This window comes from Rattus norvegicus, chromosome 15, assembly GCF_021556685.1.
Source record: "Rattus norvegicus strain SHRSP/BbbUtx chromosome 15, alternate assembly SHRSP_T2T, whole genome shotgun sequence".
Taxonomy (NCBI): Eukaryota; Metazoa; Chordata; class Mammalia; order Rodentia; family Muridae; genus Rattus; species Rattus norvegicus.
In genome coordinates, this window is record NC_141548.1 from 52,328,780 (window position 1) to 52,353,275 (window position 24,496).

The 24,496-nt window shown below is 41.2% G+C and overlaps 1 pseudogene; it reads right to left on the reverse strand.

Annotated features, from left to right (window-relative positions):
• Positions 1 to 23,146: 23,146 nt before the first annotated feature.
• LOC103693704 (NADH dehydrogenase [ubiquinone] 1 beta subcomplex subunit 2, mitochondrial pseudogene) lies at positions 23,147 to 23,464 on the reverse strand (annotated as a pseudogene).
• Positions 23,465 to 24,496: the final 1,032 nt, after the last annotated feature.

The following is a 24,496-nucleotide window of genomic DNA, read 5'->3' on the forward strand; positions in this document are numbered from 1 at the left end:
CATGATCAAACACTGAGATAATGAATGTAGATATGCTCTTCAAAAGTTAAAAAGAGTTAATAGTTGCTAGAAGCCATTCCAGAGACAAGACAGCAAGCCAAAGCCAGCTGCCCTTACTCATATGAGATGCCTTTTCTCACCACTGCTGCTGCTTGGCAGCAGCCAAACAAACCAGGGCACTGCCATTTCTGTTTCATTTTGTATTTCTTTGGATCTCTAGTCAGACTGGTGGCGGAAGCACCAGAATCCAGCTAGTATGAAGCAAAACCAAATTCCCCAGTAAGGCAGCATCCCCACAGGGGAGTAAGCTCCACAAGGAAAGAAGACAGACTCTGAGTAAACTCATTTTCTGGACCTGACCTCACCTCTCATTACCTCACTGGAAGGTCAATGCTTTTCCCCCTTTGCCAACTCTAGTGACTCTTGACTCTCTAGGGGGTCTTATTTACAGAGCTGGAATAAATTGTCTGCAGGACTTCCTGGAGATCTTTAAACCTTTTACTGCAAGGTTAATAGCACTAACCATGACCTTTGGAATGCTGTTTTGGGGAGATAAAGGGAGAAGCTTGAGGGCAGTTCTTTCCTCTTGCTTCTTCTCTTTTCTGTGAGTTTCCCTTTCTCATTCTATTTTAGACTCTTCTCCTTTCCTACCCCTAGCTATCACATTTGAAGTTAGTTAATTATGTTGCTGCTAAAGGGAAAAAAACCATAATAAAATACTATTATTGAAAATAGTATCTCCTGTTTGTATAATAGTTTAGTGTTTATAAAATGTGATTAAATAGCTAAGCCATTTTATGTGACCCTTACAACAACCTGTGACACTAGTTTTACTGAAAGAAAACTGAAGCTCAAAAGGTAATTTCTTCCCCTCATCTATCTCTGCTGTGTCTATCTTTCTGTTCCTCCATCTTTTCAACTTCCTTCTTCTCCCCCTCTGCCACATCCTCTTCATTCTTAGCTTCCCCCTCTGTCCTTCATTCTGACCTGCTCACTTTTGTATATTGGCAGAGCTGAGTCAGGTGTGGATACATGCTATAACGGGACACAGAAGTTTTCATAAATGAGAGTGGAGTATCAGAGATCAGGTGGATTTATCAATCAGACATCAATATCTTGACTAAAATATATCCAACATTAATCAGAACATGTAACTCATACCAGGAACACAAAACAAGCTGGTCAATAAAAATCAAACCTAAGTAGACTCGTGCAAATATATAAGTGACAAAGACTTCAAAGTAATTTTACAAATATTTCAGAAAGAAAGAGGAAAAAATGAGAATGCTTAAGCAAATAAGAGGTTTCAATAGAAAAATGAGGGTTTTTATGGAAGATCACATAGAATTATGGAGTTGAAATATATAGTTGAGACAAAAATCTGCTTGTGCTCAGGAACAGAGTTTAACAGAATGAAGCCTTGGAGCGAGGCGAGGACAGGTCAATAGAAACTATGCAATCTTTGGATTAGAGATTTTAAAACAGGGGAAGGAAATTGAGAAGAGTTCACACCTGTGAGACAGAATTGAATAGGTAAATGAGAAATTTGTAGAATGAAAAATGTAGATGGAGTAATAAAAGAACTCACCTTTTGAAGAAATAACACCTTTTAAAGCCTCAAATTTGGGAAAAAAAGAAAAAAAATCCAATGAACCAGAAGTAAGTAAATCAAAAGAGTAGTCTACTATAACTTACCCAAACCTTACAATCAAACACCAGAGAAAATCTTGGAAGAACACAGAACAAAGGATTTAGTATATAGAGGGGAACAGCATCAAGTGTTTAGCTGTTGAGTTCTAAAAACCAAAAAAAACCAACCAACCAACCAACCAACCAACCAACCAAACAAACAAACAAAAAAAACCAGGAGAAGCCATGAGGTAGAAGAATGATGCAGTCTGTGTATGTTTCTCTTTCTCTCCCGCCCTCCCATGTGTATGCGTGAGTGTGTGTGTGTGTGTGTGTGTGTGTGTGTGTGTATTTGTGTGTATGCATGGGTATGCACATGTATGTGCATGTGTGTCTGTGTATCTCTCCTGTTCATGTGTGTGTGGAGGACAGAGATTGATATTTGATGTCTTCATTAATTTGTTCCTTGTCTTGTTTTCTGTTGTCTCTTATGGAGCCCAGCACTCACTGATTGGCTTGACTACCTAGCCAGCAAGTCCCCAGGTTCCTCCTGTCACTACCTCCTAGTATTGAGATTATAAACTGTAGGTGACTATACTACCAACAACTGAAACTCACTGGAATAAATAAATAAACAGCCCCAGAAATGATTAATAGGTAGAAAACAATGAAAGAGCATATAAACGTGTTTTCCTTATTTTTCTTCTGTTAATTTTCCTAACAGTCAGTAGATTTTATAAACAGCAATTATGGTGATATATGTCAGGTTTATAATGCAGATATGTACTATCTATGGAAAAAGTCTACAACAATAGCAAGGAGGAAACAATAGAGTTAACTGTAGCTTAATTGCTGTATTTTACTATAATTAAGTTAGTACTAACCATACTTAATTTCAAGGGTGTTGTGATGGTTAAAGATGCATTTCGCAATCCACAGAACAAGTAAATGGCTCATGAATTCATTGTTGGTTAATTCAAGGAAGAATTAAAGAAAAGAAATTAAAAGTAATAGAGAAATTAAGGAGAATGCTTAAAACAAAAGAAGGACATAAAAGAGAAATAAATGCTTTCATGTAAAGGAAACACAAGGCAAAACAGAGACTGTAAATAAATACATAAATAAATGAAAAGCATAGTCATCGTGTTGAATTTGGATTTGCCATTAAACCAGTATGTAGGTGAAGATCGCTGTGCTGATTTGAAGGAGAACGGAACCCATGGGCTCATATATTTGAGAGTTTGGTTCCAAGTTGGTGAACTTTTTAGGAAGGATAAGTAGGTGTGACCTTGTTAGAGAAGATGAGTCACTAAGAAGGCTTTGAAGTTTCAAAAACCCAAACCTGGTCCAATCTGCTCACTCTTTGCCTCCCTCTTCTCAATAAGATGTAAACTCTCAGCTCTGCTCCCGCCCGCCTGCCTGCAGCCATTCTCTCTGCTAGGATTGCCGTGGACTCACTCTCTGAAACTGTAAGCAAGGCCCTAATCAAATCCTTCCACTTTTACATTGCCTTGATCATGGTGTCCCCCACAGCAATAGAACAGTAACCAAGACAATCAGCATATTGCATTTTTAAAAACAATATATAACTCTATGCTACCTATGAGAGGCATATTTCATGTTTATAATACAAGTAACTCGAAAGTAATAGGATGCAAAGAGATACAACAGGCAGAGGTAATGACACACAAGCTCCAGCAACCGTGTCATTATTAGTCAAAGTAAGATTTAAGTGTTATTACAGAAGAAGGAATTTCCATAATGAAAAAGGGCCAATTACTCAGTAGATAGCAAGTTGAAGGCACACTCACATTTAACAAAGCATCCAGATACATTTACCTAAGGCAGAATTTAAACAAAAAACAAAATTTGATGACTGGAGTTAGGTGTTTTAGCAATATCTCTAATACTAGTTCAAGAAACACCTAGACAGAATTGTTATGGCCAGAACTTGTTCCTTAAAGTTTTATGTCTCAGAGACCTGGTTCCTTGAGACAGTGTGCAAGCGATGAAACTTTTAAGGGGCATTTCAAGTAGAAGGTGAATGGTCTATTTAAGTGCGAACTGGCTGCCAGAACGGTGCCCGGAACATGTCCATAATCTTTCTCTTGTATGCATTATTTGGCATTAATGCATGAACAAAGGGACCATTACTACAACTGGAACTTGTCCATGAGATTTACCAAGCTTGGATAATATTGTCCCATTTTAACCAAAGAATTGAAAAGTTAAATCTGGATGAGGCTTGGGAAAGCTTTAGAAATGGCAACTGCATGACTCCTTATGGCATATATCAGCCAGCTGTGGATCGCATGTACAAAATAGGCATAAGGTCATCCTGCAGGGAGAAAATCCCTTTCAGTTAGTGACATAGTTGTCATAATAAATAGCAATAGTGTATGACTTACATGCTTATGATGATGCTGGTAGAAAACTCCAGTCATTTAGCATTTAGGTATCAACACACCTAGTTATGTGCAGCTGGCCAATGACTGTTACTGGTTTATATATTACATATATACACATAAATGTATATATGTATATGTACATATTTTTAACACATAAAACAATTTTATTTATATATATATATATATATATATATATATATATATATATAGAGAGAGAGAGAGAGAGAGAGAGAGAGAGGCATTGGGAGATTTTAGTATATAAAGTACTTGCCACAGGACCACAGTCAAGAACTAGAGTTTGGATCTCTAATTCCAAATAAAAAGCTTGAGTGGACATGGCAACTGCTTATACACTAGAGGAAAGACGGAAGATTCCAGGAATGGCTCCTTAGGTATATTAGCTTTGGATTCAGGGAGAGACCCTGCTTCAATAAGTAAAGAGAATTATCAAGCAAGACACCTTATGTCAACTTATGGCCTTCACACGTGTATGCAGCAAGCAGACTCACAACCATGCAAAAATGTATACACATACATCACACACATGTACATGATCCCCTCCCAAAATGTTTGTGGGAAACCTCTGGCAGGATAGTGGAGATGAACTTCAGGAGGTCCCCGACACAGCTGATGACCTCTCCATATGGTTCTTGTTTCTGAACATTATTCACCAGGACAAGACATAGGATAGGAAGAAAGTGACATTGATGATCCTGACCCCATGAAATGTCTAGCACCAGAACCCATGTTCTTAGGCTTCCTGACTTCCTGTTCTACTTTCTCCAGCTTAGCTTTGAAATGCTTGCAGCTTGCTGTCTTAGACATGGAAGCAAATCTGTCCCCTTCATCTTTATTTTTGTCAACTGATTTATTTGCAGCTGGAGGAACTATGCCACATCTGCTTAGCTCTGGTTTCTATGTCACTAGATCAAACCAGCTAGAAAAAGAAGTGAGCCTTGCAGAATTCTTCCTTCCACTCTGTTTCTACCTCTACTCCTATGGACACTTGGACAAAACTTGCCAAGATTAATAAACCCACTGTTTCTTTAGCATGCACTATAGGTCAGGAAATATGTTAAAGTATTTCATTGAATCCTAAGATTAGGTATTATTTTAGTTTTTGGCAAAATCCCAGCCAGCTGGGTTAAGGTTACCTAACAAAGGGGAGGAACCTGAAGGTGAGCCCAGGCAAATCTGGCTTCCCTGTCTATGCATATAGACACAAATTCTGAAGAGAGCTCATAGGAATGGCAAGAACATGGGTGTCTCCCCCACCAAGCACCTTAGCTCCTCAGTGTGGGTGACCCAGCTCTGTCCCTGTCCCTCCCAGTGCCCTATCCTTAGGACCCTTGGGAAGCCATCATGGGTGACTCTGCCTTTCCCTGAATCCTCCTGCAGCTGCAAAACCATTCTGCAATTCAAGCCCAGTGTTTAGTGAATTATGTTTCTCCAAATTGCTACATTAATAAGGGCCATGTGTTCCTAGAGGATCATTAATTACAGACACATTTTCATTTCCTTCTGAAATATGGCCCGTGTTTCTGTGCCACGTGGTCCAGGGGCAATCCTGCTCAGCATGCCCGTGTGTTACTTCTGACATCTGTCTCTCACTACCCAGGGCTAACTGCCTTTGCATCCCTTCATTTTTGTATCCTTCTTCCTCCTTGGTGGTCATGTCTTTCCCCTAAACCCGAGTGCTTTTCTCCAAATCTGGGTAGCATGGAGGTCTCATTTCTCAGCCTTCTCCAGTCTAAAGCAATGGAAACCACAGTGATATTTATGGAATGAAGAAGCTAAATAATCCTCTGCTATGGTCCCTGCCAAAGCATGCCAGGATAATGGACAGTTTGGTAATATTCAGGATGTAAGTGCATTCACCATATACTAAGTTAATAGAAAAGGAAGAGTTAATAAAGCACTCCAAAGGCTGTAAAATGTTGTTACAAAGGGCTCATGTTGCCAGAGAACAGGAAATCTCCTTTTATGATAAAGGGCATTGGTGAGGTCTTTTTGGTGGCATACCTACTCAAAGTTTGTATCTAGATGGTTATTTTGCCGAGGAATGATTTTACAATGTGAGTTCTTCTCAGAACTGGTGCTCTGTGAAAGATGTCATGAGTTACTAGGGGTCAGGCTCCTGATGATTTCAGCCCGCTCATTAAAGAACGGAATTTTCAACAGCGGTGTCATTGTGCCTCAGGATGGATTGCAGCTAGGATACACTAAGGTTAATTATTTTCTGGTCTTGCTTGGAGGTTGCTCTGGTGGGTTTGGTCTGATTCTAGTCTGCTCAGAGGGTAAAACAGCCTTGTTCTGAGGCTAGAATAACTCCTATCTCTCCTGGAATGGTGTCTATATTCCCTGCAAAGATTCACCTGGATCGAACATAGGATGCTTTGGTAAATAATGTTTGTTCCTTTTAATCAGATCTACTGATGACTTCACTCTTAGATCCAAGTTCTGAGAAGTTAGACTAAGATAAGAAACCTGGCAGGGGTGTCCTTTGTCCCCTATTTACTGTGGCTTCAAGTTAGAAATTCTATCCTTCACTCATTCTTGATGGATGAGCCACAGAAAGCTCAGGTATGTATAGACAGTTACAGAACAATTACTTCCTTTATTGCAGTCTCTATCCTTGGACATGGGCTATCTCCAGATTGCTGTTCTGTGTGATACCTTGCTACCCAAAAAACTTTCTTCTGCCTCCATCCCAGTGGCTACCAAATATTACTGTATATTTGAATCACCCCAGGGGAAAATTTTCAAACACTTACACTGTGGCCATGTCCACCCAATTCAGAATCTCAGAGATTCATTGACACCAGTGTTTCCCAAAGTTTCTTGCACAATTGACCTCTGCAAGTAAGTTTAATAATCTCTTTGACAGGCAGCTGTGCCATGACAGGTGCTTGTGGCCTACACCTTTAAGCATGATACTCAGGAGGCAGAGGCAGAGGCAGAGGCAGGTGGATCTCTGTGGGTTTGAGCCCAGCCAAGTCTACAGAATGAGTTCAAGCACAGCCCAAGCTATACACTGAGAAACTCTGTCATGAAAAAAACAAAAAGCAAACAAACAAAAAAACCCAAAAAAGCAAAACCAACCCAACCCAACCCGACCCAACAATAACAACAACAACAACAACAACAACAACAACAACAACAACAACAACAACAGAGTACTCCACCCATGCTACTCAAAGCAGAATCCATGCTTCAGGGATATGAGGAGCATCTGGGAGCTGATTAGAAATGCAGACTCTCAGGCTCCACCCCAGATGCATGGAGTCAGAATCATCTACATTTTAATAAGATCTCCCATGATTTGTATGCGTCTTAAAGTTTGAAAAGCACTCCAGCTCAAAATGGTTTTCAAATTTTCGTCTGTGAAAGAATCACCCAGAGAGCTTGTTAAAAAAAAAAGTCAGTAGTTCTGGGATGTGGCTAGGGATCTGATTTTTTTTTAACAAGATCCCCAGTTAGTTCTGACATGGTCCTTCCCGGGCAGCACACCTTAAGGATTAGTGTAGGAGTCCTTTGGCTGGAGCCCAACCACCAGGATGAGGCTCTCTCCTGTGGGCAGCAGGAACCTAGCACCTAGAGAGAAGAGATTTTCTGGGTCAGGGGAGCCTTCCTAGAAGATGAGATCCTTTCACTCTCACCTAAGATCTACACTGAAGCATGTCCTCTGTCCATTTGTTCTCCACTTGATAAGGTCTGCGGTTTTCTGATTTAGATACGTATCACATGACATGAGATTCATCATTTTCAAGTATTCGGTTCAGTGTTTTTTTAGTATATCCATTTAGTTTTGCATCCATCCAATATCTAATTCCAAAGTACTTTCACCACCTCCCAAAGACACCCAAACTCATTAGTAGGCGATTCCAGTTTCCTCATGGTTCCTTCACAATGGCTAATTGACTTTCTGGCTCTATGAGTTTGGCAATTGAGGGCATTTCCTATCTATATAGCCATGCAAAGTGTGGGCCTCGGCTTCTGCTTCTTTCACTTATGGGGGGCGGTGTGGGTGTTCCAGAATCCATGTTGCAACAAGCAATCAGGTCTGCAATTCTGATTGTTTAGCCTGTTGTGTGAACGTTTCCTGGGGAGATGAGGAAACATCTTTTCACTCCAGATAAAGCACCTAAAACAGACCAAAGAGAGGAGTTCAGCTATGGCCAGCTTGAACCAATTTAATTAATTTTAATTACAGGAATGTGGGTTAGGGGTTACCCTGGGAGCATGGAGCAGCTCAGGAGTGACTATGCCTCTTGGGAAAATATTTACTCAGTAAAAGTGATGCCATGAGCATGACAGAATAGTAATAGGTTCAACCCTATGCCTGTGATTGGAGAGTCACAGCTGCTGAGCGTTCAAGAAGGCAACCTTACCTGGGAGCTTGCTTGAATGTCCTGAAGGAAGCCCCTCCTCAAATCTTCACCCTACCTATTATTCCCTCAGTGCCAACCCACTAGTTTTCAAAGACTCAGCACTCGTACCATGTTGAATGTCTCCAAAAGCCACTGGAACAAGAATGGGCCTTCCAGGCCACATGGTATAACTTCATTTCTAAGATGAGGAAACTGAGGCACAGAAGATTTTGTACACTTGTATAGCCCTTTTGGAATTCCTTAGGATGCAGAAGAGAGATGAGAAAATTGGGAGGAAGGGACGAGGATGAATGGCAGAGAAACCAAGAAGAAGATGCCAGGAGGCATCCACGTTCCAGCCTGGAACTTCATGCCCCTGATGAGAGAAAAATGAAGATTCCAACTGAGATTTATATCTTAGATTTTCAAGTTTTCAGAGGAGAGTGCAGAAAAGACACATTTATTGAGAGATGACAAATTCCCTCTTTGCAGATTTATTAGAACTTGTATGGAGCTGGATCATAGATTTTTTTTTTGGCAAAAGCCTTAAACTTTTATATCCTATCATAATGGTAAATGGAGTCCGGTAAGCAGTTTAAATTATTCTTCATTAAATACTCCTCTGATAATGTCAGCTACAAGCTCTGGCCCTTTCCCCGGGTCTGGGTGGTGGTAGGATATATGGGCGGGCCTCCTGGGAGAAGCAGATTCAGGGGGTAAAATCTTTACAGTGGCAAACAGGTGTTTCTGTCTGGCATCCAGGGACTAAACTCTAAGAAAAGAATGAAATGGGTTATGGTCCAATGACCAATTAATCACATTAAACTGGCAAACAAATGTTTGCTTATGTGGTTGAGCCTTTGAAACTTGGGGGCATATTTAATGTATGGACAAGTGGATTTTCTCATTATGTATCCTTGTCCCATCTTTCTATTTGCTTCATTCTAGCTCCAAACAGCTTATCTTTTAGTCTTTAAACACACCAAGCACTCTGCAGTCTCAGGGTCTTTGCACATCCTGCCCCTCTTAGAAATGTCTTCTCTTAGATATGGTTGTGATTTCTCAGTCACTGTTTTTCTGGGGTCCTTTCAAACATCAATAGAGAGACTTCCGGCTGAAGCAATGAGAGATGATGGTCAACCACAATGAAGCAAGATGAAAATGCCTGAAGGAGCCCTAACAGAGAAGCCTCTCTTTTCAGTGAATGGGGATGAACACAGAGACTCGTGACTGCTCATGGTGCTAAGACTAAGGGTTGAGGGCTCAGTCTTACACAAGACATGTATAATATCCCTGCTAAGGCTTAGGGAACGTGTTAGACAAGTGAGCAGAAAGAATAGAAGAGCTGAAGGATAAGGGAAAGGATGGTGAAATGTCATCTATGTCATCTTGACAGAGACACTGCCATCATGAGGCCACAGTACCTCTGGCTTCCTGCACTGGACTCACACAAGAGTGGTCGTGTCTCTAGTCAGTCATGGCTGAAGGAAGCATGTGTGTCTCCTCAACCATTCTTTGCTAAATTATTGACTACTGATGGATTCTCCTCGCCCCCTCTGTAGGCTATCATGATCTTCAGTTGTGCAGTACAAGCCCTGCAGAACCCCACAGGATCCAATGGCCCATTCCAAGTTATGCTCACATAGACAGTCCCAGTTAAACTCACTGGGTCACAAAACAGAACAGGAAGACAAATATGGCTAAGAAATTTAGACTATGGAGCTGTTGATAGGTAGGAGGGAGGTAAGAGAAGCCAAAGGATGGAGTAATCAGAATGTTATAAACACATGAAATTGTCAAAGAACATATTGAACTAATAAAAAATTGTGCAAACAATAGAAAAAAATTATATCTATTGTTTTTTTCCTTTATCCTGTTTTACAACTCAGTCCAAAGATTCCAATAGTAGAAAAGTAGAAAAATTGTTGAGAACCTTTCATAGGAGAAAAACTATTAATCACTAACAGCTCATGAGAACACATCCAGCACTGGAAGATAGGAGATGCCATGTCAGCACACACGGAACTACTTTCTGCCCATATGAGGGCAGTTCAGTTTAGAAACATGGGCTAACTTGTGTGCTCAAATGCTGCATATCCTAGCCTTTTGTCTGTAGCTGGTCTTATGTGTGTTATTGGTTGTGCAGATGTGGTATTGTGTATGTTTGGTGGCATATGTGTGGTGTTCTATGTCATCTATGTGTGAGTATGATGTGTTGTATGTGTGTATGTTGTGTATGTTATGATACATGGATGCTCTGTAGTATGCATGTGATGCTGTTTGTATAGTGTTGAGTTGTGGTGCTATGTATGTTATAGTTGGTATATATGGCATGTTTGTGTGTGTGGTATATTTATGGTAGTGTGTGTATAGTATTTATATATGTTGTATTATATGTGTGGTGTGTTGTAGATGTATGGTGTTGTGTGTGTAGTATAGTATATGTAGTATTGTGTATGTGTGATATTGTACATGCTGTTGTATATGTATATTGTGAATTATACTGAGTATGTGGTATAATTGTATGGTGGTATGTGGTAGTGTGCATGTCCTGTGTTGTATGTGTGTATGTATAATATTATATCTGTAGTGTGCTATGAATGGTATATATATATATATATATATATATATATATATATATTGGGTGTGTGGTGGTGGTGGTGTATGTGTGACACTGTATCTGTGTGCTGTTGTACATGTGGTATTATATGTATAATGTTGTATGTATGTTTTTGTATGTGTATTATATGTGTGATATTTTATTCATGGTGTTGAGTATTGTGGGATGTATATATATGTGTGTGTATGAGTGGTGTTATATGTGTGCAGTGCTATATGTGTTGGGTTGTGTGTGTTTGTCTGTGTGTTTATTATATATGGTCTTGTTGGTGTAGCTGTGTGCATATATGTATGTGTGCCTCAGCTCCAAATACATTTGTCCAATTTCTAAGTCTTCTTGATTTTGAATATGAAGTTTTATGCTCATTCATGTTGCTTTGTGGTCTGATACTTTATTTCATTGCTGAATAATACTAGGACATAAGCTCAATACAATTTGTTTACCAGCTGTCCTACTATTAGATATTTGGATTTGCCCTTCACTTTGGGGCTATAAAAAATGAGGTTGGCATTAGAGGCAGGATGAAGAAACAGGATGAGGAAACTTTTGAAGGTGATAGAACCATTCATTATGCAGATTGCAGCTACTGTTTCACTGCTATAAAGATGTGTCCCATTTTAACTGTAAATATGTGGTGCTTATCACATGACAATTACACTGCACAAAACCCATTGGAGTTAAAATGATACCTATCACTTAGCCAATGAGCTGAATCTGTAGGCCATGGGCAAAAGGGTCTTACAGCTAGGAAATCATCAGTCTTGTTTTGAGAATAGAAGTATCCCTTCGACACTGCTCTTGAGCCTTCTAGAAGTCTAAGTTATCATGGCTGTTAAGGAAGGCTCTAGATCAGTAAGTAGTTCTCAACGTATGGGTCACAACCCCTTTGATGGTTGAATGTCTCTTTCACAGGGGTCATACATCTGATATCCTGAATATCAGATATTTACATTATGATTTGCATAGTAGAAAAATTATAGCTATGAAATAGCAATGGAAATAATTTTATAGTTGGGGTTACCACAACATGAGAAAATGTGTAAAGTTGTCACAGTATTAGGAAGCTTGAGAACCACTATTTTAGATGGTCATGGGTATCTGGTGACTTCTTTTTTCACAGCCCTACCCTGGGTTCTTCTATCTTCTTTAGGACAGAACTCTCTTGTAGATTTACAGTGCTACCCTATACTCACCTCTAGATCCTGCGGTCTATGAGTCCCATGTACCTTGAGCTAATCAGCTCACTGTGTTGAAGTCTTCAGCTGAGACTGGATTTACCGTATATACATTCCATCAGCTTTTCCTTCTTAGATTTGAAGTCCCATGATTAGGGCACATATCTGGCTGTGTGTCACTTTGGGAACTGGCTCTCTTATCATTATATTACTCTGCATCCCAGGTAATATTATTTATGTGAAAAATCTGTCTTGCCTGGTGCTAATATGGGCATCCTACCTCGACTTTCTTCTACTGTGGGATTTTCTCCGTGAACTGCTAGGATATTGGGGTGAGTTGTTGTTTTTGTTATTGTTGCTTTGTTTTGTTTTTTAATGCATGCATGTGTGCAAGTGTGTATGTTGGATTAGTATCATCTTTAGGACTACCATTCACCTCCTTTTGAAGCAGTGTCTTTCATTTGCCTGAGCTTGCCAATTAAGCTAGATTGGTTGACTGCTAAGTGCCAGGGACCTCTTGCCTCTGCCTCACAGCCCTGAGATTACAAATGCACACTTGGTGGTTTTACCTAGGTTCTAGATGTTATACATAGGTCCCTATGCTTATAGGCAAGCATTGTACTGAGTCATCCTCCAGACCAGATTTAAGTAGTTTTTTCTCAGTCTCCGTCTCTGTCTCCATTTCCATCTCTCCTTCTCCCTCTCTCCCTCTCCCTCTCTCCCCCTCTCCCTCTCCCCTTCTCCCCCTCTGCCCCTCTCACTCCCCTTCTCCCCCTATCTCCCTCCCCTTTTCCCCCATCCTCCTCTCCCCCTCTCCTCCTCTTATAGGCAGAAGTGTATGGTTGTTCCTAACCATACAGGTCAAACCTGTGCTTTTAGTTGAGTATTGTTTTAATCATTAAACCTGATGCACTTATTGGAAAGGTTGGATTCATCTTGAAATTGTTTTCTTTGGTCTTCTCTTTTATTTATTCTTCTTTCCTTTGAATCAACTCTTTGAAACATCTCCTTTGTTGGTTTATTATCTGTTATTTCACTTTCTTGCAAGTTATATAGTATTGTGGTATATAGTCTTACATTCATAATCTAATTTTAAATAATAATACATCATCTTCAGTGTATAATACTACACTCCAGTGCATTCCAGTATATGCCAATGTGCTCAGTGCACTCCAGTATATGCCAGTATATTCTAGTGCATTCCACTGCTTACTTGTCTCTTGTTGTATGACAGACATCCTGTATTTGCTCTGATATAAATTATAAAAATATAATAATATACCTGTTTTAAGTGGTTAGCTGCATTTTAAGGAGTTTATAGAAATACAACTAGTTTATATTTGCTCCACTTTTTTTTATTTCTTATACCCCTCTTTTTTGTTTGTGACGTATACCACTTCACAGGGTTCTTGTAAGTCTTGTGGATTAACTTCAGGTTAGATTATCTTAGCCAGCTGGTTCTAACTCAAGGTCTCTTGTGACAGCATAGTCAAGCTGTGGCTGAAATGATGGTCCTCTGAAGGTGCTACAAAACCTGCTTCCAGGCTAAGTCATGTGGATGTTAGCTTCTTATCACAGGAGTCTTTCCATAGGGCTACTCACTTCCACGACACCTATACTCCCCCAAAACAATAATAAAAAGAGAAGAGGAGAAGAGGGAAAGAGGAGAGAGGGGTGAAGGAGAAAGAAAGGTGACAGAGAGAAAGGATGTATGTATGAGAGAGAGATAGACAGAGAGACAGAGAAACAGAGACAAAATAACAGAGACAGAGACAGGGAGGGAGAGACAAAGACAGAGAGACAGAGGGACAGAGAAACATAGACAGAGTGAAAGAGACAGCGAGAGATTGAGAGAGAGATATTGATTCTCTAAGATGGCATATGGCATATGTCATGCTTTGGTCATGATGATTAAGCTGTGAACACATGAGTGTCAATATTGGGAGTGGAGATCATTGAGCATCCTCTAAGCCTGTATAAGACAGTACTTTGGTTCCTTAGAGGACTCCCTGAATTGTCTTGTAAAGTCAGGGAGATTGTGCACTCTTTGTAGATTTCCCTTCTGCCTCTCTCACCCTCTAGACTGGAGATTTGGGAGAAAGGAAGGACAATGAGAGGGCTCACTTTATTTGTGCCCCCTCTTTTAGGAGACCATTGTCCTACTCCATCAGATGTTTGTTTTTGTGTTTTCTCCATTATTTATCTGTTGCAGGGAGGAAGGCCATTTGATTGTCTTCATTGTATCTTTGGGAGAAGTGGAAGGCTTCCATTATTTTAGAGTAAATTCTAGATGGTTTATGAAGCCTGAGAACAGACAATTAGGAGGAAGAATGATGGAGGTAAGGAGGAGTATGTGAGAATCAGGTGAGCCATCTCACAAGTGTTGAAGATTGGTCAAGGTTTGGGGATAGGCAGCTTGGTGGAAAGGGCCGTGAGAAATTGGGGAAATACAGGGAACTGTACTGATTGTACCAAGTGCCCACCATCCTGATTGATTTTCCTTCTCTTGTTATTATAACCTCCCCAAGGGTGTTTCCTTTGCAGATAGATTTTTGCTGTCTTGTGGAATTTTCAGTTTACATCATTACCAGGTAAGATTAAGCACTGGGGGCTTCTCTCAGGTGGATCCTTTCAAGTCCTGCACTGGGGATGGAGGTAGATAGCCAGGATGTTGGGAATGGAATTTGTGACCTATGTCAGCAGAGGAGAGCAGGGGACTCTCGAACCCAAAATTGCACCATAACACTTTTGAACAACAGCTGACTTTATTCACTTCCCTCTTGTCCACTTGTTAATTAATTTATACTTTTAAAATAATTATCAAACATCTGCTTTGACCTAGGGTTTGGAACACAGCAAGAAATAAGACGTGCACTGTCATGTTCTTACAGAATTTTCAACCTAGCAGGATATGGACATGAGGAAGAACTTGTCAGGTGGTCCCCTCATTGTCATCTTGGTTCCTGCTGGTACAGTCTTGGGTGCCAAAAGGGGAAGCATGGATGGGATGGGGGTGCAGTTCACCATATGTGCTATGACTGACTTTAGCAATCAGGAGGTGACCTAGTACTGCTATGATGAAACACCACAACCAAAAGCAAGTTGGAGATGAAAGAGTTTACACTTCTGTATTGCAGTCCATCACTGAAGAAAGCCAGGACAAGAATGCTTCCCTCCCTCTCCTGTTGACTCAGAGCCTTCCTGGAGGGGCTTTTGCAGTGCACCATTAGCATAAGTCAACAGCACCCTGCTTCTGGGAGTTCAGGTGCTGCCTACATGGCCCCAGCTACTGTGCAAAGTCAGTTTTTCCTTGGCAGAGTCAATATGCATAAGATTAAAACACACACAGTTTTGTTTGACAGTCTCCTGGGGGCTTCACAGACCTGTAGCTTTCTATGTAAATACAAACTTGCTTGATTCCAGTTTTTGATTTTACTGGCAAAACTTGGATTTCTCACCCTACTTCCCATATCGTGACAGTTATGCACAGGAAAAGTACTTGGGTCAAATGTGAAGAAAGACACAGTGCTTCAGTATTGCACACGCATGTCCATGTGTGCATGCATGTGTTGCCTTGTGTGTCTTTCTGTGTGTGTGCCGTGTGTACTGTGTTTATTTCTGTGTGTGTCTATCTATGTCTGTATGTCTCTACATGCACTTATGTGTGTGGTATGAATACTGTTGGTATATTATGTGTGTATGTGGGATATGTTTGTGTTTGCAAGTATGCTTTCTATATGTCTGCCCATGTGGCGTATCTGTGTACTTGGTTGTACATACATGCATATACCCAAACTTTAATATTCATGCCAATGTTCACGTGTGTGATTTGTGTATGCTTGTATCTATGTGTGCATGTGCCATTGTGTCTATGGCTATGTCTTTCAGTGTACCTATATCTGTGTGTATCTTTATGGTTATACATCTATCTATCTAAGTATGTATCTGTTGTATATGCATTCATGTTTTGTCTGTATATTTGATTCTTTCTCTCAATATGTGTGAGTATTATGTACATGTAATTTTAAGCATGTATGGATGTGCATGTGATTCACACAATATGTGTATGGGTGTATCTGTGAATGTTGTGTTTATATAGGTATGTGTCAATCAGCTTTTGTTGCTGTTACGATGTACCTGGGAGAACTTGCTTATCAGGAGAAGGGGTGTATTTTGGCTCCTGCTTACAAAGGTTTCAATCCATGATGCTTGGCTCCTTTACTTTGGGCCTCTGTTAAGGTAGAATCCTAAAAGACGAAGTAAGGCTGCTCATCCCATGGTACATGGGAAGCAAGGAGAGAGAGAGAGAAAGAGAGGCAGCTGGAGTCCTAATTGGGACCCTGTAAGATGCTAACCTTAATGACCTGGTATCTGGCTATGAGGTCCTACCACTTAAAGATTCCACTAACTCCTAATTGTCGTTAACACAGTTTAGTGAGGAATATTCCAGATCTAAGTTGTCCATACAGCACTGGGTGTTTGTCCGTGTCTGCCTTTATGCATTTCTGTGTGTATATAACAGTGTGTTTCTCTGTATATGTGTGTCTATGCACATTGTATATGTCTGTGTATTTGTGTATATATATATATATAATACATATTGTACAGTTTGAGGTTATGGGTGTCATTTTCAGCCTTTCTGATGGTGGGTATTCCCCATTATTACTAATCACCAAATGCTCTTCCAAAACACCATTTCCAACCATGGACCCCTTTCCGCCAGTGCTGTCTTACTCTTTGCTCACTTCTGCTGACTTGCTTTCTAGTGGAACATGCATTTTCTCACTTTCCATTTTGGCCTCTGACTGACTATAGCACCTAAGCCTGAATTTAGAAATCTGGAGATGCCCTAGTTAGAGTTTTTATTGTTTTGACAAAATACCACAAACAAAAGCAAGTTGGGGAAGAAAGGGTGGTATTGCACTCCATCACTGAGGGAAGTCAGGACAAGAACTCAAACAGGGCAAGAACCTGGAAGGAGGAGCTGATGCAGAAGCTTCGGAGGTGCACTGCTTAGTGGCTTGCTCCTGAGGCTTGCTCAGTCTGCTCTTTTACAGAACCCAGGACCACCAGCCCAAGAATGGCCCTACGCAGAATGTGCTTGGCACTCCCCCACAATCATTAATTAAGAAAATGCCAACCAACCAGAGCTTCCAGGGACTAAGCCACTACCCAAAGATTATACATGGACTGACCCTGGGCTCCAACTGCATAGGTAGCAATGAATAGCCTAGTAGGGGCACCAGTGGAAGGGGAAGCCCTGGGTCCTGCCAAGGCTGGACCCTCAGTGAACGGGATTATGGGGGGGAAGGGTGGTAATGGGGGGAGGATGGGGAGGGGAAGCCCTTATAGAAGGGGAAGGGGAGGGGCTAGGGGGATGTTGGCCCGGAAACCAGGAAGGGGAATAACAATCGAAATGTAAATAAGAAATACTCAAGTTAATAAAGATTAAAACAAAATGCCTTACAGCTGGATCTTATTTAGGCATCTTCTCAACTGATGTTCTCTCCCGTCAGATGACTCTAACTTGTGTCACATAGACATAATTCTAGTCAGGACAGGAAATCTGAGTATGTGACCTAACGCATGTGAAGCTCTCATTTGACACAGCCACTCTGAAGGGAGGGCATGAAGACCATCATTCATTTCTTTTCAGGTAAGGAAGCAAAGTCAGAGAGCAGGTGAAACACTTGCTTAAGGTCACGTAGATGGAAACCAGCTTGGTGTGCAGCACCTTGCTTCCAGTGATAATGACAGCCAGGCATTATTTGTTCACGGAAAGGAGTGGTTTCCAGAGATGGAAGCCAGCAGGCTCAAGTGAAAAGATGAAAGTGGAAGAAGTCTATCTGGTTTGAAAACCTCTAGTGATGCCTACCTTGTGCCTGTGGCACGGCCATGGGGGAAGGTGAGAGGAATTTGTGTGGGATTTGCAGATAAACCTTTCCCAGCCTTGCGCACCACTTAGCAGGCTAACAGGTCAAGTTGTCTGACATTTCCTATAAAATGGATAGGGTCCATTTTCTAGGACCCGTAGCTAGCTCACAATGACTATGCCTACAGAGCATCTGGGATGTAACAGGTATGTGATAGGTCAGAACTCTGATTCTTCTCATGGGTTAGGGCAGGTAGGCAAGGTCTGTGTTGTCAGGATGGGCTTACTGCCTGCACTCTCAGCATCTAAGTTCTATGGTGCTTGTGTTTCTTTCTGCTATTGTGATTGTGTGTTTTAAGTACCTCATCTAATGAAAAGCCAGACTGCTTAGTTTCTGGAGCAGTAATGAGGAGAGATGGGGAGGTAAGTGGGCGCCAATCAATTTGGAGGTATGATCTTGTTTAAAATGAAGAGTCCTGTGCCCCTGCCCAGCCCTACTGAATCTTATGGTTGTGCCTGAACATACATACACACACACACACACATATGTATGTATGTATGTATGTATGTATGTATGTATGTATGTATTATGACCTTGTGCAAGGTCTTACAGTTTGAATATTTAAGGTCCCCCTAGGTTCTTCTGTTTGTACATTAGGCCCCCAGATAGTAGTCCTGGTTGGAAAGTCGAACTTTTCGGACAAAGTGGCATGTTAAATGATATGTTAAATGGTATGTTAAGTGGTATGCCTAGGGTTAAGATTAGGATTAGAAGTCATGGAAGTTATAAATGCCTGCAGTTTGTATTCAAGATCTGACTTTCTTTTCTGCAGAGGTATGAAGAACTGTCTCCTTACCTTTCACTGCTGTAGACAGCCTTCATGCCTTCCCTGACATCATGAACTATATATAATCTCCACAAATGTATGCCAAAACTCCTCCTTTCTTAAGTCATGGCCATCAGGTATTTGATCACACTTTGTACATGTGGCTCATGCACAAAGGCACAAAGGTACATATGTTTTTGTTGTTTATTTTTAAGATTGTATTTTATTAAGAAAAAATTGAGTTTATTCACATATGTGCATGATATATAGCTACCACATGGGCCCAAACGTTTAATAATATATTTTGAGAACTGTGTAGTCAGGTGATTGCATCATCAAACAAACATGAAAAAGCATACTCACAAAATATACATGGAATAGACCGCTCAGTTTAGCCTCTTGATGAAATTAAGAGATAATAAAGACAGACTTCAAGAGATGGAGGCTGGTGTAACATGGTTTGGTGTTTTACAGCAATCTATTTTGTATATTACTTATGTATTACATATTACATAGTTATATATTATATACATTATAAACAGGAATGTATTCTAAAATAATAATTAGAAGTGCACTTTAGAAAGTACATAGATTATGACATTGAGAAATGACAGAAAATTTTTATCTTCATTTTGATCTTATGAGATTGCCACCATGTATAGGATTTATAGCCCAAACCTAATGAAGTGGTCATGTGGTAGTCCAGCAATTGGCTTTGAATCCATGCATAAAATCTGTCTTCAAATGAAACCAAAACAATATAAGGGGAAAGTCCATTGTAAGAGGGTTCCCAGCAAAAAGCATGTCAAACCCAGGTCAGGCTTTTTGTCATTCAAACGTGCTGGTGCCTGCTTTTCAGGTATGCTTGTGGAGATTTAGAGCTGTCCTTCTCTTCCTGCCACAGAGAGAGGAGGACATTCTGAAACATGGTGATACTCCATATCCATTAAATTTCTCTCAGAAAAAGTCAAATGTAACCTGTTTGCAGAGTTTTGCCTGCATTCATAGTTCTTGAAAACAGCCATCACCATGTTTATTGCAAAGAAGCATATTTTAAGTAACAAAATCTGTTCTTTTAGATATATATGGAACAGCTTTTAGTTATGTACAAGATAACTAAGTGAGATTAATATAGTAGCCCATTAAACTTAATGATCTTTGTCATTCTGAGAAGACAGAAATGGAAACAACATTTCTGAGGCCAGAGCTGGCAGTTCATGCCTTTAATAGCATCATTGAGGCCGAAACGGGATGATCTTAAGCTCTGGGCCACTCTGGGATACACTAGCAAAACTCTGTCCCACAAGCAAATGAATGAACAAGTAATGACAACAATTCTGAAACAAATAAGAATACAACAAATTCAGATATATGGAATACAAACAAATGCAATAATAAGACATTAACGACAATAGTCACCTATGTCTAAATCACTGGTTTATGTCAAGTACCATATCAATGCATTTCAGGAAACTTGAAGAGCAAGGGTGGATAAGGGAGTTCAAGGACAGAATGATAAACGGAAGGAATATAATCTAAATAAATCAAATGAAAGCTTTAAAAGCCATATAATCCCTAAAATTAAAATTTAGCTTTTGAAGAGTAAAATGCAAAAGTTTAAATGAAGAAAAAGAGTGAGTGTCTGATAAAATGAGTGATGGAAAAGGAGATATTATAATGGATATGATGCAAATATAAGAAGTCCCAAGATGACTGAATAACGATTTGGCGAATTGGGAAATAAGGAAGAGATTGATGGATATATTATTACATATTACATAGATATTACAAAGTTTGATGATATACAAAATCCAAACAGAAAAGTAATAAGCATCTCATGAAAGAAAAATGCAGAACCTAACGACATTACTCACAAATTCTACAAAGAAGTTTAAACTTGTGTTTTAATTACCTTTCTCTCTTCCTGTTTCTTCCTCCAAACCCTCCTATACGCATCATGGCCTCTTTTTATGTCAATTGTTATTGTAAATAGATGTGTATATAATATATTCTCATATATAAACAGTTGAGTCTTTATAAAGTTACCCGAATGTACTTTTCCAGGGCTGACCATCTAGAACTAGACAACCAATTAATTTGCTCTTCCCTGAGAAGGGCCACCTTTTTTGCTCCCAACTTCACTTAGTTACCTATAGTTTTTGTGAAGGGCTTTGCCCCACACAGTAATCACGTTTGTCAGTGTCCTCTTTGTTTGGCTGACCATCATGTTGGTGAGACATTATGGATATAGCTTCTGATGTTACTAGGGGACACTGTCAGTGCAAAGTCACCAAACCTTTGGATCTTGCAATCTTCCCAACCCTCTCTTCTGCAGTGTTCCCTGAGTGTGGAAGTGTTTTATAGATGTTTCCATTGGGATGGGGCTCTGCAACTCTGGTACATTTTTTAATACATACCAACATCTCAGGGCAACAACTCTGACTCTGAAGGTGTTTATCACCTTGGGGAGGCTTTAGACTCCTCTCCTCCAGGATTCACTATGGACATGCAGGGATCCTCAGCTAATAGGGGAAAATAGCCCCTATTTCAAGACAATTGAAGGAGAAAGGAGGCAGGGTTAACTGTGTAATTTCCCAACTTGGCTGGACACTCCTGGCTCTCGTTAGCAAATACCATTCTTCTAGATAGCCGAGGTTTAGGGATTTACCCCATTTGTAGCTGACATCAAACCTATGGTCAGGAGGATTTTCCTTGGAGTCACTCTTTCTGAAATCAAAAGTTACAGAGCCTAACCCAAGGGAGAATGACAGGTGCACTGAGGTGCACCTCTCCCCTACATCCCGTCACACCACTCAGAGTCCCCTTAGCAACCACAGCTGCAGGAACAAGTTGTCTGTCCCTTCCAAGGCTGCTGCTGGGCTCTTAGCTTGCTCTGTGTTCTCACTACTGGAAGGCTTTTCAGCACTTAAAATGATTTTGTTTTCTATGTTGGGGTGGAACCAACCCACTCCATGAGCAAAATCTATAGTGCTGAGAAGCGGCAGAAAATTGGCAAGGCTTAATAAACCTCATGCTTGACGTGCTCCTGTGGCTATATATCAAAGGGAAAACAAATATATTGACTAATTCCTCTCGGAAGAACATCCATAAATTACAGCTGTTTGAAACCAGCCTGTTGTGGAGAAAGGTTACGAATGATGTCATTTGTTCCATTATAGGTATCACCATACCAACCCTGGCCCAACTTTTCCTGTAGCCTCTAAGCTCTGAGCGTGGGATGGACTCAGAACTCTGGGCACGTCATGTGGCTCTGGGGTAGGAGCAGAATAATATCCTATGGCTGCCTTTTCTGCATCCCTTCTCAGCATAGGCTTCCTGTGACTTCCTGTGACTTCACAGTATAGGACTCCTGTGGTCCATTGAAAAGAGTTCAAGTTCTCAGAGATAGAATCTGAGAGGGCTTCCGTGGGCAAAGGTAAATTTAGGAGTTCATTGATTATGGCCTTGTGCTACGGGCAGAGGCTTTGGATAGGAGTGTGTCTCTGCTGCCAAGCACTCATGGAGAACACAGAGCTTTACTTCCACATCAAGTGGTCACTGTCCGGTCCATGGAAAGAATCTGGAAGTGCTCCACATAGACCCATAGGAGACATTCACTGACCATCATTGATACATTCCAAATCAGGGTGGCTCCTGTGGTCTTAGGCTGCTGTTTGATCCTCCACTTGAGAGTGAGGAAGCTGAGCCCTACTGGTGCCAACCTGTTCACTTGCTGAGAGATGTATAGAGATGTCTGAGCACTTCAAGCCCCTGAGTCTCTGACGTCCTGCAGAGGGCTGGCTTTAAGCTTAGTTGAGTCTCAGAGTCACCTGTACTGTGTGCCAGTGCAAGGCCTGGTACTATAATCCTAGGGAATCTGAGACCCTGAGCCTCTATCTATTTCTTAAGCAACACTCAAATGGTTGTGATAGATCTAGGTTCAGAACTCCTGAAATTCTCCTGGGAGCCTTTTTGTGAAATGTGGGCCACAAAGGCTTCTCTCTCATCTCTTACTAACCAAGAGCAGCACATTGTTCATGGTTGTGTAGTCTCTTGATTAGATGTCTCCCCAGCCAACTCAAATGAGGTCTCTGGGCTGGCACAGAAGAGCAGGTTAGTTAAGGCCTTTCCAATGACCCTTTTTTTTCTCGGTTCCTCATTTTTGGCAAGCCACTTTAATTTACACCTTTAATGAGGGCGTAATTTCTTGGATTGTCTCACCTTGCTCTGAAAGAGTTTACACTTTCAGTCCTCATGGTCGGGAGGGATCCCCGATTCTTCATCTGTCCACTGTGATGGATCTGGATGTGAAAAGTGACCCAGCACAGCATCTGAGTCATGCCAAAATCGCCAAAGAACCCAGAACCACATGAGTGAGCTTAAGACCTCACCATGGATAACCTGGGACTGAGTAAGCTGGGGAAACTCCCTGTCCCGGGGCTGAACATGTACACCACTGCCAGCATGACGGACTCCACCGTCTCCAGCTGCCTACGTGAGGCAGCCCCGGAGCAGGCGGCCTCTGACGTGACTGAAAGGTGCCAGACGGGTCAGCGCAGGCATCGTAGCATGACCAATCTTTTTTTAAGAAGAGACATGTTCAGCAGGGGCAGTGTAGAGATGTGTGCAGTGGTTAGGCAATACTTGTGTCAGTTAACTGGTTGGATTCCAACACTGTGGTGTGGCTTGACTTGCTTATTGAATAAGTCTAGCTGTTTTCTGTGCTTGTGTGTGTCCTAGTCTCAGGCCACCAGGATGGACTCTGTATCCCCCCACCAAAGGAGACTCCAGAGGATTTTTTAGTCATGGTCTGAGCCCCTGCTTGAGTCTCGTATACTCTGACGCTTCTGCAGCAGATGTGGGAGCATGCAGCTGTGCTGATACAGGCGGACAGCCCCATGCTTCTGATTGCAGTAATTGTTGTTCCGTGTTTTGTATTTGTCTGCATATAGCCGTCAGTGACAGCCACCCACTCAGTTTCTCTTGGAAAGCCTCTCAGCCTCCTCTCTCTCACACACACATGTTCATACATACACAAATACACATGGCTGAAGGCCCAGCTTGTCCCACTCTGACTTCACTCTATTCAGAAAACAAAAATAGCCGCTGACATACTCATGGGTGAGCCTGACTGAACTGCCACCCAAATCGCCCCTCTGATGACAGCCCAGAAGCCTCCCGCCTCGTCTTGCTTCTCTAGCAGGTCTAGCTGAGGCTGAGAGAGGGTGGAAGAGCAGTACATGAATGGAATCCTGCTTTCTCCTGGAAGGACTGCTGCCTGGAGTCATTGAGTGTAATGAGAGCTGGGCAGCAATGGGGGTCCTTAAGGACTTTGTGTTTTCACAAGGGAGACCAAATTTCTTGGGCTAGTGTATGCTCTGTTTGTAAGGCAGAGACAGACCCTTCAGATCATTCTGACAATACTGAACTGGGACTCAGTCTTAGGAACCCAGGAACCCAAGAGCCACTCTGACCACACCACCACCAGGCTAAGAGACTACAGTCGCCTGCCCGTTGCACTTGCTGTTACTTATTTTCAGTAATTATTTAGTTTTTTGAAATTATCACATCATAATTCTTTCTGGTTGGGAATAT